Genomic DNA, 13,491 nt, shown 5'->3' with positions numbered 1-13,491 from the left:
ACACACACACACACACACACACACACACACACACACACACACACACACCAGTCAGTACTCCTCAGTTCTTGGGCCCTCCACTTTATTCCCCCAACAGTGGCCAGTGGCATTTGCAATGAAGGAGAAGTTTCTCTTTCTCTTATCCTGAGACCATCACCAACTACAGTGGCAATGAGATGGAGTCCTTGGGCTCAGTAGGTCACAAGGAGTCGTCACAAATGGGATTGGTATTCTTATAAAGCAGGCCCCGGGGCACTTTCTTGTTTCTGCTGCATAAGGAGACCATCAGATGAAAGACGGAGTGTGTGAACCAGGACACAGACTTCCCAGACCCTGAATCCACTGGTACTTTGGTCTTGGTATTTTAGCTTCCAGAGCCATGAGGAATAAATAGATTCCTGTTGTTCATGAGTCACTCAAGGTGTTAGGGTTCCCTATAGGCGTGGAGCTGATAGCCTCCATAAATGGGAGAAAAGGGGGTTTCTTGCATTGGCTTACACTATAGAAGCTGGGTAGCTGTGTTACTTGCTTTACAATGGCTGTGTTAAAACACCATGACTGAGTTGACTTATGAAAGAACGAGTTTAGCTTGGGTTAAAGTCCAGAGGTTAGACTCTATAACGGCAACAGGTAGTAGGAGCTGAGGCCCGCTTCAGCTCGTGGTTTGAACCACAAACCCAAAGCAGAGAAAGCAAGGAGGCATTACGTAAAGCCTCAAGCTCTCCAAGCCCTCCCCAGTGATGAGGTACTTCCTTCAGCAAGGCCACGCCTCCTAAATCTCTCAAACAAGTGCGGACCACTGGAAGGAAACACTCGAATGCCTGCGACCCCGGGGCATTTCTCATTCAAACCTCTGCAGCAGTCAACAGTAACACAGCGGAGAAGTAGAAAATCCAGAGCCTGCTCAGTGGCAAAGGCGGATGCTTTGGTAGTCCCAATCTGGGACTGAAGGTCTGGAAGACGCCTGGAGTGTTGCTGGTCTTCAGGCTGTGTTGGAAGGTTACAGAAGCTAGAGTCAGTGTGGGTAAAGGACAGGGGCCCACAGAGAGACACAGCCGTCAAGGAATGTTGGAATGCAGCGCCCATGATGAATGAGAGTCTTTTCTCCTTAGCTAGTCCTTTCTGCAAATGTCCCCATAGACCCACCCAGGGAGGTCTGTCTCATGGTTGAGTCCAGATCCTGTCAAGGTGACAATAAGACTAATTATCACAATGGGTGTGGGATGTAGCTGGGGTCCAATGTCAAAACCAGAAGATAGACATCAGTATAGACTTCAGACGTCAGGCAATTTCACCCCTCCTCTCATTCTTTCTGTCTCTCTCTGTCTCTGTCTCTCTGTCTCTCTTTCTGTCTGTTTCTCTCTGTCTCTCTCTCTCTTCTTCTCTCACTGTCTTGCTCTGTCTCCTCCTCCAGTTTTAGGCCTTTTTGCCTTACCTGTAGATTTGTTTAGCTCCCCCTCCTGCCCCAACGCTGAGAAGGAACGGTCCATCTGGCTCCTTCTCTTATATCCCTGCCCACCTCCTGCAAACCAGCGGGCTCACCCATCTCTGCAGTTCTCTCAGCTGAGCATTCTGTCCGAGTGACGTCCTATGACTACTGAGCACACACTCAGTGATGTCCACCTATCCACAGTTCCTTATTGCCCAGAAGTAGCAACTTTGTTTCTTCAACCTGCTCTCTGTAAAGCTGCTAAGAATTCTAGTCGTAAGGCTTTTGGGTAAACATAAGTTTTATTTCTCTGGGATAAATGACCAAGATGTGATTGTAGGATCACGTGATAAGCAAACATTTAGTCTATAAGAACCTTTCAAGTTCTTACTGTTTTTATTAGCAAGATACAACAGATCCCGTTTCTCAGAATCCCCTTCCTCAATTCACGCTGTCAGTATTGTTTCATGTGTATGGTGTATGCTTGTGTTTGTGTGTGTTCATACACAGAGGACAGAGAGGACATCGTGCATCCCGCTCTGTCAGTCTCTGCCTTGTTTCTTTGAGATGGGGTCTCTTCCTGAGAGCCAGTGAACTGCTGAAGTAATTATTTAAAAATGGCTGCTGGTCAAGCTGACTATCTAAGCTGCAGCAGCTCTGCCTAGCTCAGCTGCCATGTTATGTGGCTAGAGGCTACTAGAAATGGCCAGCCAGAAACACCAGCCCTGCCACCCACAAGATGCCAGCATGGGAGATGGCTCTGCCAATTTTCCACGCTGTCTCTGCAAGGCTGGGCATTACCCAGACCATCCCATCATCCACTCGGGGCCGGTAGGAAAATGAGACTCTAATGTCTAAAGAGTAATCAAAAGCTTATATATTTGGTGATGATCAGTAACAATATGCCCATACAAAGGGAGTTGTTTCCCAATTAGTTAACCTAAATAAAAGTTGTTACCCGCGACTGCTCTCCATACTTGCGTGGCTCTCCATCGCTCCTACAACTTCTCTCCTAGCTCCTCCTCTTCCTTTTCCTCTTCCTCTCCTTACTCCTCCCACCCTAGCTCTTCCTACAGTGAACTCCAACAATCCTATCTCTGTCCTCTCCAGTGCTGGGACCTCAGACATTCCTGTGGTCATGGCCAACTTTTATGTGGGCACCGGGGATCTGAACTCAGGCCTCCATGCTCATACACCAAGTACTCTTACCGGCTGGGTCATTTTCTTAGTGCACCGTTACACTTTTAAGTTAACCATTCTAATTGATGTGCTTTGGAATCTTGCTATGGTTTTAATTTGCATTTTACAGTGGAGTGTGTGTGTGTTTTCAGTGAATGCTTTTCACTATTAGTCTTTTATTCAGTATGTCTTGGTTTTTGAATGAGGCTCTTCTGTTTTCTACATGGCCCTAGATATGACCAAGGAGTAGGGGCCTGCCCCTCTCTACCCTCTGCTTCCTCCCCATCAGGTCTCTGGGCACTGCCAGAGACCTGATAGATATAGTCAACTATAGGTATAGTCTGGGTCTGTAGGCCAAACTTGTTCTTTCTCTTTAATTTTTCAGATCTTAGCTCCTAAGAAAATCTAGCCTCATCTCTGCATCTCAGTGCCTACTTTATGGAGAACTTCTGGCATTTCTTGGTACTCAGTACACTTGACTCATCTATTCTCTGATGATAGATCTGAATTTGCTTCCAATGCCCACACCCATGACACACACTGATGAGCCATCTTCTCATCTCCTGATACTTCTGGGTGGGAGTTTCCTTTAATCATCTATTCCCTGGAATGTGATGTCTGAGTTTTATGGGATGTCATCATGTTCAACTTCATAATGTCCATTCAGATAGTGTTTCAGAAAGTCTGTATCAGTCTATATTGGCACCCATGTCAGACCCACTTCTGTCTGTCTCCCAGTTCCTTGCTTATGTCTAACTTTGAGTTTTCCTCAATATATTTGCTATCACTGTGGATTTCCCTATAGATCACTTAAGTACTTCGCTGCTGATACAGCGAGTTGCTGGCCTTTTCTTATTGATTTTCAGAATTCTTTATATAGTTTAACCCTTTGTTAAGTTGAGGAACTAGAAGCATCTCTTTCTGGTCTATCAGCTTTGTAATTTTTTGTTGTTGTTGTTGTTGAATAGAAGTTTGTGATCTTTAAAAATGTTTTTCCTTTATTTTTTCACATGTGTAGGTGCATGTATGTATGTGTATGCAGTGCCCGCAGAGAGGGAGTTGGCGCTCCTGGAGGTAAGGATTGTTGTGAGGCACCTTGTGGGCACTGGGATCCAAATTCTAGTTCTCTGCAAGAACAAGTGTTCTTAGCCAGGAAGCCATTCCTTCAGAACCAAAGTTTGATCCTCACTCCCACTCTACCTTTGTTTACCTTGGGTCTTAGGCTTTTCAGGTCTTGTTTAAGAAAACTCGCACTGTTAGATCAGGGGATGTTTTCCTCCATCTTTGGACTGACTTCTCAGGCAAGACCCTCACTCCGTCTGGAGCCTGTTGTTTTATTCTTTGCCAGGCTGCAGGAGCTTTTCTCATGTGATCTATCATAGTGCTGAGTTTTCCATTTGTCCTTCTTTTATATTCATAGTTTAGAGTTTAATGTCGCTCTCTCTCTTTCTCTGCTTCCATTGTTCTGTTGTTCTGTGCTTGAGCCAAAGCCATTTTTAAAGAATCCTATGGCTTTATTGTATACTTTAGTATCTTATAGGGAAAGTTCCGTTTTACCATTTGTGCGTTTGAGTTTTTCACACACCTTAGAATGAACTCATGAGAGCCATTAACTCTCACAGTTAAGGATTAGATCGAGGCCTGATGCTTTTACAGCGAGAGCCAGAAGATTCTGTCAAAGCGCATGGTTTCCTTCTCATTGCATCTTTTTGTGACCAATGGCTGTTTCAGAACATGATCTGTGTGTTCTCCAAACGATCGTGTTTGGACTTCCTTTACAATCATTATGTGGTCAGTTTACTGAAGTACATGCACTCTATGTGCACATTCTTCATCTGAGGCTGGAGGCTCATGCCATTAAATGCCATTCAGAGAACCTGTATCTTTGCTTATGCTTTTAAAATGCTGGCCAGTGCCTGAGAGTTACGTGCTGAATTCCATCACACTGTTGGCTTCTTTTTTTGAGCTTATACTTGAGAATATGTTGTTAATTACCCATATGCTGTATCTTCATCTCTCATTTCTTCTACAAAGATGCATCATGCCTATGTAGAGTAATACAAAAGGTGAAGGACGCAAGAAACCTCCTAAGGCTATCATCCAGCCTAACAATCCACGCTATGTCATTCTGTGTATAGAAGAGTTTAGCTTTAGTGGGATATAGTTGACCTACAGCATTTATTCTCTTAAAGTGTACATCCAATGACCTTTAAGCGTATTCAGAGTTGTATGCCTATGACTACTGTGAGGAGCGGGTGCAGCGGCCAGTCCAAAATGGTGCCTGACTTCCACATACACCCTTGGAAAGCCCCCTCTGCAGTTAGCACTGCACAGACTCGCTGCTGCGTAAGATCAGACCATCTAACGAGCGCTGCACCGAGCCAATTGAGAACGCATTTGTGGCAGAATCTGAGTGGTGCAGGCAGGAGATTTAAGGACCATGGAAAGGGGCTCAGGGGCCATTGGAGAAGAAGACAGGGTTCCTGAATAAACGGCTTCGAGAAGAGCTCCGTGTGTCGCTGTCTCATTCTGCGGGTCAGAGTGGGTAGCGGTAGCGACAAGTGGTGGCCCGTACGGGGAAGCTCAGAACTCGTTGCAGTCAGGGCAACTAGCTGGTAAGTTCCCAGGTAAGTGGGACAAGGACAAGTTCTCAGTAAAGAGACAATAAGGTTCCCAGTTGCGGGACAAGTCACCCCAAGCACCATGGGGAACTCATCTTCTTCAAGTAATGTGAGCCAAGCTCTTTGGAGTTTGTTGAAAAAGAAGGGGATTGGACCAAAAAGGGCTACATAGGGAAACTTTGTTTCCGGGGTAAAAAAAGACAGATATCTGTGTAGTTTATGTGCACATGTTTAAAATTCAATTTTCTTTACTTAAAAATACAAACATCTGTATCTGGGGAGGGAAGCATATAACGATACTGTTTGCCCGGTAAACATTTTAAGTCTACAATGATGTCACTCAGTGTTCGCATCTCAGTGGCCACTTGTTCCAGTTGGACTGCTATTGCTTCCTTTGTTTTAAAGGTTTTTGACTTGAGTGTACACATAAGAAAATGATTGAATGATAGATTATCTACTGTGGAAATTCTATACATCAGCAACTATGAGTTTAGGGCTATCTTTAAAAATTGAATAGTGCTTGTGTTAATTTGACCACTTTGGTTTATATAGAACTAACATTTTGCCATTTGGAACTGAAATTAACTACCAAGGTCCATATAAAGTGAACCAACTCATTCATGCATTTTTTCAAGTGTAATCTGTAATTACTGAATTAATAAGAACACAGAATCATAATTGGTAAAAGCTGCAATCACTCTGTTGGTGAAATGGTGGGGAACTTGGCAGCATGCAGACAGACATGATGCTATGCCTCCACAAGGAGCTTTTATCTTCCAGGTATCTGTAAGACTCCCTGTTGCCATGCAAGGAGTCCTATGTGAGTGCCTCTAGTCCCATCCAAACCCGCGTGCACACAGATGCACACACACACACACACACACACACACACACAGAGAGAGAGAGAGAGAGAGAGAGAGAGAGAGAGAGAGAGAGAGAGATACCCGTTATGAAGCAGATCTGCAGTGAATAGTTACACCTGGGACCCCCTTTTTGCTTGGGGGGGTGGTTTTCTTTTTTTTTTTTTTTTTTTTTGGTTTTTCGAGACAGGGTTTCTCTGAGTAGCCCTGGCTGTCCTGGAACTCACTCTGTAGACCAGGCTAGCCTCGAACTCTCGAACTCAGAAATCCGCCTGCCTCTGCCTCCCAAGTGCTGGGATTAAAGGCGTGCACCACCACCGCCCAGCCGGGGGGTGGTTTTCTAAAAAACAGAAACTAGGATCATTTCCTTTGAAGCAGAAAGATGCTCAGCCACTTCAGAGAGTGCAGTGTGTGTGGGACCAGGTGGTGTCTCAAGCACCACAGTTTAGTGATATCTTCAAGTTTCAGAGTTTGGAAGCTGTTCTTGGTGCTTGGAGGCACAGTGGTGGGGAGCAAGAACTGGAACAGAAGCCTCCTCCCTTGACCCAGAGATCTCCAGCACATCTAGGGCCAGCTGCCAGTAGGACGAAGAGGAACTGGGCTAGCAGTATGCACAGGGAAGATGAACAAACAAATCCCATGAGAATGTGGGGAAAGTTTAGGAGTAAGTTATGGCCACTGCCACAGTTTCTAGGGAGTCATGCTGCAGTCGGTCTGCTGGGTTTTAAGCATGGAACAGAGGAAGCTTGTGCTTCTGAAGGCCTGACAACCATCAGTATACGAAGAGCCAAATGCGTGGATACTGAGGAAGCTGCTCATCTGGTCCCAGTGGCCCTGCTCTGCTGAGATTGATGTCAAGCGAACAGCCCCGGCATTTCTCAGTGGCATCACCTTTTTAAACCAAGAAATACATGGAACACCCTCCGGTAATGCTATGGACCATTTCACAGTGCTAGGCTGTAAACATTTCTCACTTCTGTGGCATTTTCTTTCTCCCATCCTGTATATTATTCCACCTACCCCCCACAAGAGCAGACACATGCCTCACATTCAAGGTACCCTAGGGCACCATTCCCTGCTGTCATTTTTTTTTCAGATATTTGCAGTGTTTTATTTCACATGGTCATCCACACACACACACACTCTCCTGTTAAAGAGCTTTCAGGTTCCAGAACACCTAAATCTTGTTCTATAGGGTACACCTAGGGCACTCTGCTATGGCTATCTGTAGCACCAGCAGCAGACACCAACCCAATGCCAAACCCCTTCTGGCCAGCCCTGTGACTTTGGTACACTGCAGAAGAGAAGACTTGGATATTTCTGTTTCCTAGCTAGCACCTCAGAGTGCCATGACCCACCCAAGCCTCGTTATCATCTTACCAACCAGGCTTCTACTCGATGAAGCCTCAGATAGTCTCTGGGTCTCTACCAGATTCCAGCCCTGCCCAGGCCTCTGTGTGTGCCTTCACTAGTCCCCCCTCGTCTGAGAATCTCTTTTAGTGTTTATGTGTACCTGTCTCCCATGTTTCTGACCTTTGTTTCAGTGTTATCTCAGTGGGGACACTCTTCAGCCAGAAGCACTGCAAGTCGCAGCAGCCCAAGGCTTGGTCTCGAAGGGCTTCAAAGTGTTTGTGTCCTGTTGGAGCAGAGGGCCGACGTGACGGCAGACTACATTTTTGATGCTACAAATTACCTTCTGGGGCATGCGTTTTGGAATTCAGTGTGCGTGTTCAAAGTACAGTCAGTCTCTGAGCTCAAGTCACGTGGGATCAAGTCCTGGGAAATCACCACAGAGCCAAGGACAACCTGTATGACTTTGGCCATGTGTTTAAACTCTCTGGGCTTCCACTGTCTTCAATTGTGAAATGGAAATGACAGCAGCTGTGTGCACATCCCCAAGGCTGTGGGAGGAGAGAGGCTGACAGTCAATGTGTACGTGTTGAGTGGTGACGGCCTTCTGGAGCTCACACACGTTGGCTATGCCCCTCTTTAAAGTGAACTTTGATGATACAGTCTGGACCCCAGCACATTGGAGTTCTAAAGCTGAGTCAAGGCTAGGGAAACTCCTGCCTTGCCCAGCCTCTTCTGCCTTCCCAATGCCTTCTCAAGCTGGGATCCTGTGATCATCAAGACAATAGGAGTGTCTCTGCCATATCATACTGTGTTATGAGCCAGAGGGAAACTCTCTTTTTCTTTTAAGGGGAAGGCATGGTCAGGGATTTCATTATCGAGCCTGTGCCTAAAGATACCCATAAAATATTGAGCGTGTGTCCAGAGAAGATTGCTTATGATACTGCCAGTGTGCAGTTGCTCTGTCTTCCCTTGTGCCTGGTGTGGGGCTGCCCACAAAGTTCTGCTGTGCCCATAGTTTCTGGTAGAGATGTTGGCTCTTCCGTACATGGAGACAGCAGCCACACTTGCTATCTCTGTATTCTGCAGATCTTAGCCCAGCCTTTGTCTAGCTGGGTCTCACTGGATGAGCCCAGCTGTGGCATTTCTCTACACAGAAGCTGCCTTGTGCCTGTCTCTAGCTGGAAGCCTCCTTGTGACAGTAGGGTCCTACACAAGGGTCTCTCTGTGTCTCCAGCTGCACTCCTCACTCTAGTAGGTAGGGCCGAAAGACAGAGTCCTGGCTTATGGCTTGGGCATGGGAGTGGGTGGAAAGACTCTGAGGGGACATGGCTGTTACAGGTAATTAATTTCCTTTGTTTGGTCCTGATCAGAACCAACGGGGAGAAATGCAGAGAAAAGTCTCCTGTTGAGATAGAGGCACAGAGGGAGGCTCAGATGTCTACACTGCTGGGTGCCCTCTGCTCTCAGGGATGGGGCTGGCATCTGGACGGATCTCACCTAAAATGAGTTGCAGGATAAGACATAGGCAAGGGAAGTCATACACACTCATCAAGCACACCAGGGAGAAACTGAGCCATAGAACCTGAGCGGTGCGGATACCCTATGTTTTCTATTTGAAAATGTGTTTCCTTGTCAGGCATGTGCCATTCCCAGGAGCTGGAAACACCTGGAGAGTGCAAAAGTTTCTGAAAGATTCTTTCTTCCAGAGAAGTTTTCTCACTTAACTCTATGTCAAGGCTATACTCTGCCCCTTTTCAAAGTTAGCTAAAATGTGCTGCCCCTGCCCCATCCCCTGGGAGCTGCTGGGCTGTGGGAGCCTCAGCTCTTCTGTCCTGTGTCTCCTGGCCCTGGTGACCACTGTCAAGGCTGGTCTGAGAATCCCTTTGCATTCTCCGAGACTCCCACCCGTGGACTGTCATGGTTGTTTGGCTCCATGGACATCACGTGCTCTGGGAATGTCTCTCTCCCCTTGTCTTGCTCCTCTACTGGCCTTGTTTTGTCCCTGTAATTGATCAGGGGATCAGAGGGCTCCAGCCTTTCAGGCTCCATCTTGGCAAGAGTGGCTGAGACAGGGGACCCAAAGCCAGGGGGCCAGTGGGAAGAGCACGAATTCTGGTTAAATTTGGTCATGCTGCTCTTTAAAAAAAAAGTTATAAACTGGATTTTACTTCTCTCTCCCTCTCTCTCTGTATGTGTGTGTTGGTGTGTGAGTATATATGCATGTTAGTGTGTATTGCTCTGTGTGTGCGTATGTGCAGACTTGAGCATATTCACTTGTATACATGTAAGTATGCGGGTCAGGAGACAAAGGAGTTGATTTCCAGGCACCATCCACCCCCTTTGCCCTGATTTTCGTTCCTTTTCTTTACTTGCATTTTTTATAGACAGCATCCCGGTCCAGGCTTTGTACTGCTTCTCCTCATGCCTCTGCTTTCCCAGGGCTGGGACTGCAGGTAAGTAACAGCACACCGTACTTCCTTTTTCTTTCCATTTTGGAACAGGGCATCTTATTAGCCCAGAGCTTGACAAGTCCACTAGGGGGGCTGGCTAGGGTGCTCCAGGTATCTGTGTGTGTCTCCTGCTCTTCAGGTCTGGGGTTACAAGCACGCGCCACCACACCCTCTGTTGTCTCTGGGTTCTGGATATCAAGGCGATGCCCTTATTTTGCAAGACCTTAATTCAGCCATCTGTCTAATCTCTAGATTTCATCTAGAATGTTTTTTTGAGAAAATATTAATTACGATAATTTGAAGTGATATCTTTATACATGTATACAGTGTAGTCTCCCACTTTACTCTCTCTTATTCTTTCAAATGCCTCAAGACTCTCCTCCAAGCTTAGCCCTTTCTACTTATATGCCCCTTCCTCCCTCCCTCCCTCCCTCCCTCCCTCCCTCCCTCCCTCCCTCCCTCCATCTGTCCCTCCCTCCCTCCTTCCTTCCCTCCTTCTCTTCCTCTCTCTCTCCCCTCCCTTCCTTCCTACCTTTTGTTAACCCAATAGTCTTGTTAGTGTGGTTTACTTGATAATGGGTGAGCTTTGTGTACATCATCATGGGTGACTTGCCAGAGGCTACATCACTGAAGGAAACCATTCCTCTTCCCCAGTCAAGCATTAATTCTATATACATCTTCAGGGAGAAGTGGGTCACAGGGGCTTCCCCTGCCCAAGATAAGGTGTTGTTGGGCCTAATCTTGTATGGCCTCAGACGTCATTTGTGGCTCTTTTCAGGGGTGATTTAGGTTTGTGTCCACACTGAGGGAGAGGCATGTAGAGCATTGCTCCACATCTTTCTCTGACGTATGTCTTTCCCACTCTAAGCATCAACCTTATGGTTCATATGCTACAAATGCTGACCCACAGAGATGCTTCACTACAACTGTTAGTATTCTGTCGAAACTCCACCTCCACAAAGGGCTTGGCTGCCCGAGCATGCGAGGGAGGCGCTCCGTCTCCCTCTCTACCTGGGACCTGTAAAGTGAGTGTTAGCAGTGTCTTCTGCTACAAAAACAACTAACGTGAACATTGCTATGATACGGGACATGCTTGCTTTTCCTTGCCCACTCTAGCAGCCAGAGACACTAGGACTTCTGCCCACTAGTAGGAAGTCTACCCTGTCGTTTCCACTGCAGACCTGATCCGCAGCATCTGTGACTCATAGCCCCAACTCGATCGTATGCCATTGTTGCTAGCTTTTTTATTCTGGTCCTAGCCAAATGTTTCTTTGCTAATACAAAAATGTGCTTTTCTCTGCCTACACAATCCACCAAAGTTACTTAAGACAAGATAGGAAAGGCTCTGTCTTAGTAGATTTTTACTACTGCTATTAAATTCTGTTCAGTTACAACCAATCCTTATGGCTCTCATTATTGTCAGAAGTCTGCTAATACTAACTTAAATAGTTTATGGCTGACAGAATTCCCAAAGCCTCTAACAGTTGACCCAAGATGGTTTCAGAAGACTTGGTCACCAGACTCCTAGAAGATACAGCTTGGATTGTATGCGAACAAATGCAGTGGGCTAAACTGGATGCTCTGGGTCTAACGACTCCATCTTGTCAAGTCCAAGCGCATCCAAAACAGCTCCAGAGAAGCAACCTCTAGATGTTCCATCTCCTGTCACACACACAGCTGCTTCTACCAGACTTGTTCCTTCTGGCTTATCCTCAGATGGCTCCATAGATCCTGAACAGCAGAAAACAGCCAGCTCTCCTAAGACTGGACTAACATCCCTCAAACTCACTCTTCTAGGTTCCCCTAAAGACACATCACCCCCAATGCCAGCAGGAAGTACCCAGATATCACGATGATCCTATTCCTCCTTCGCTATCACCTCTTCCTAATTTTCCTAATTTTTTTTAATTAAACCAAAACGGGGGAATGTTAGTATTCTGCCTAAATTCCACCTCCACAGTTACCTGGCAATAGCCAGGTAGGCCTGCCCACTATAAAAGGGGCTGCTTGCCCCCTCCTCTCGCTCTCTCTTACCCTCTTAATCTCTTACTCTTTTGCCTGTAGCCTCTCTCTGCCCCTCCCCCCTTCCCTTCCACCTCTCTCCACGTGGTCATGGCCAGCCTCCACTTCTCTGCTCTCTCTCTCTCTCTCTCTCTCTCTCTCTCTCTCTCTCTCTCTCTCTCCTACCCTCCTGGCTCCCCTCCCCATGCCCTGAATAAACTCTATTCTATGCTATATCGTTGTGGTCGTGTGGCTGGTCCCTCAGGGGGACGAGATGCCTCAGCATGGGCCCGCTGAGACATCCCCTTCCATCATTGGTCTCCATCATTTCAACTACCCAGAGTCTATTGCTATTCCAGTGTTCCTGCTTGCTGGGCCCCAAGAGGATCCTGACTAGTATGTACGACAGGCACCAACCATTGATGTGTCAGAGAGTATTCTCACAGAGCCCCAGTCTCTCCTCATTCTTCCCTCCCTGCAGCTCAACCTTTGCCTACCTCTAGTCTTAACTGTCTTTCCAGAAGGAAGCTGGCACCTTGCATTAGGCAGCGTGCATTCCTGGTGCTTTCGTGTCTCTATGGCTGACTTCCTACTTTCCGATTTGCCCAGAAGGGTGAAAGGATGGAAGAGGCCAAGAACAATCTTTTCCAACGTGACATGAGCAGCCCAGGGAGGAACACAGCGGTGATGGAGCCACAGACAGGAGGCGTGGCTACTCCCCAAAACACACTAGCAGTGCCATTCTCTACCACCAGTGGCCTGGCCCTTGCTTTCTTGGCCTCTGTGTTTTCTCTTTCTCCTGTCCCCTGCAGCATACCTGGTCCTTTCCCTCTCCCTCTATCCCTGCTGGCTTTCTTAGTGTTGTATTGGATGTACATGTGAGCTCTGGTCTGCTGCCTCTGCATACACAGTATGAACCGACATCGAGAGAAAGACAGGATAAACATGAGGGGCAGCCCTCAAATCTTTTATCTCTTTGCTTGTGTGTACTCTGTGTGTATTTGTATATCTTGTATGTGTGGGCATGCATTCTTTGGTGCACGTGCATGGGGTGGAAAGTGGAAGTCAATACTACGTGTCTTACTCATTCCCCATTTTTTTTTTTTCGAGGCAGGTTTTCTCGCTGAACCCAAGTTTACCGAATACCACTGGAGCAGCTGGCCAGCATGCTCAAGAGATCTTCTTGCCTCTGACCTGCCTAAAGTCAGTGCTGAGCTATAGACATGGGGCATAGTGCCTGACTTTACATGTATGCTGGGCATCCAGACTCAGGTTCCCAGGCTTGAGTGCAAACACTTTATCAACTGAGCTTCTGTTCCACCTCCAGCCCTGCAGTTCTCTAGGGTTGGGTTCTTAACGGACATGTGAGGGAAAATCTGTTTTCCTGCCTTTTACAGCTCTTCAAGGGCACCTATATGTCCCCCTTCTTTCTTCTCATCCTTACACACTACGAAGACCCACACAGACACACAGACACACACAGACACACAGACACACACAGAGAGACTCACAGACACACACCCATACACACTCAGAGACACACATACACAGACACACACACACACACACACACACACACACACACACACACACACACA

This window comes from Grammomys surdaster, unplaced genomic scaffold (assembly GCF_004785775.1).
Source record: "Grammomys surdaster isolate TR1022 unplaced genomic scaffold, NIH_TR_1.0 125861, whole genome shotgun sequence".
Taxonomy (NCBI): Eukaryota; Metazoa; Chordata; class Mammalia; order Rodentia; family Muridae; genus Grammomys; species Grammomys surdaster.
Note: the sequence above shows the minus strand (reverse complement) of the source record.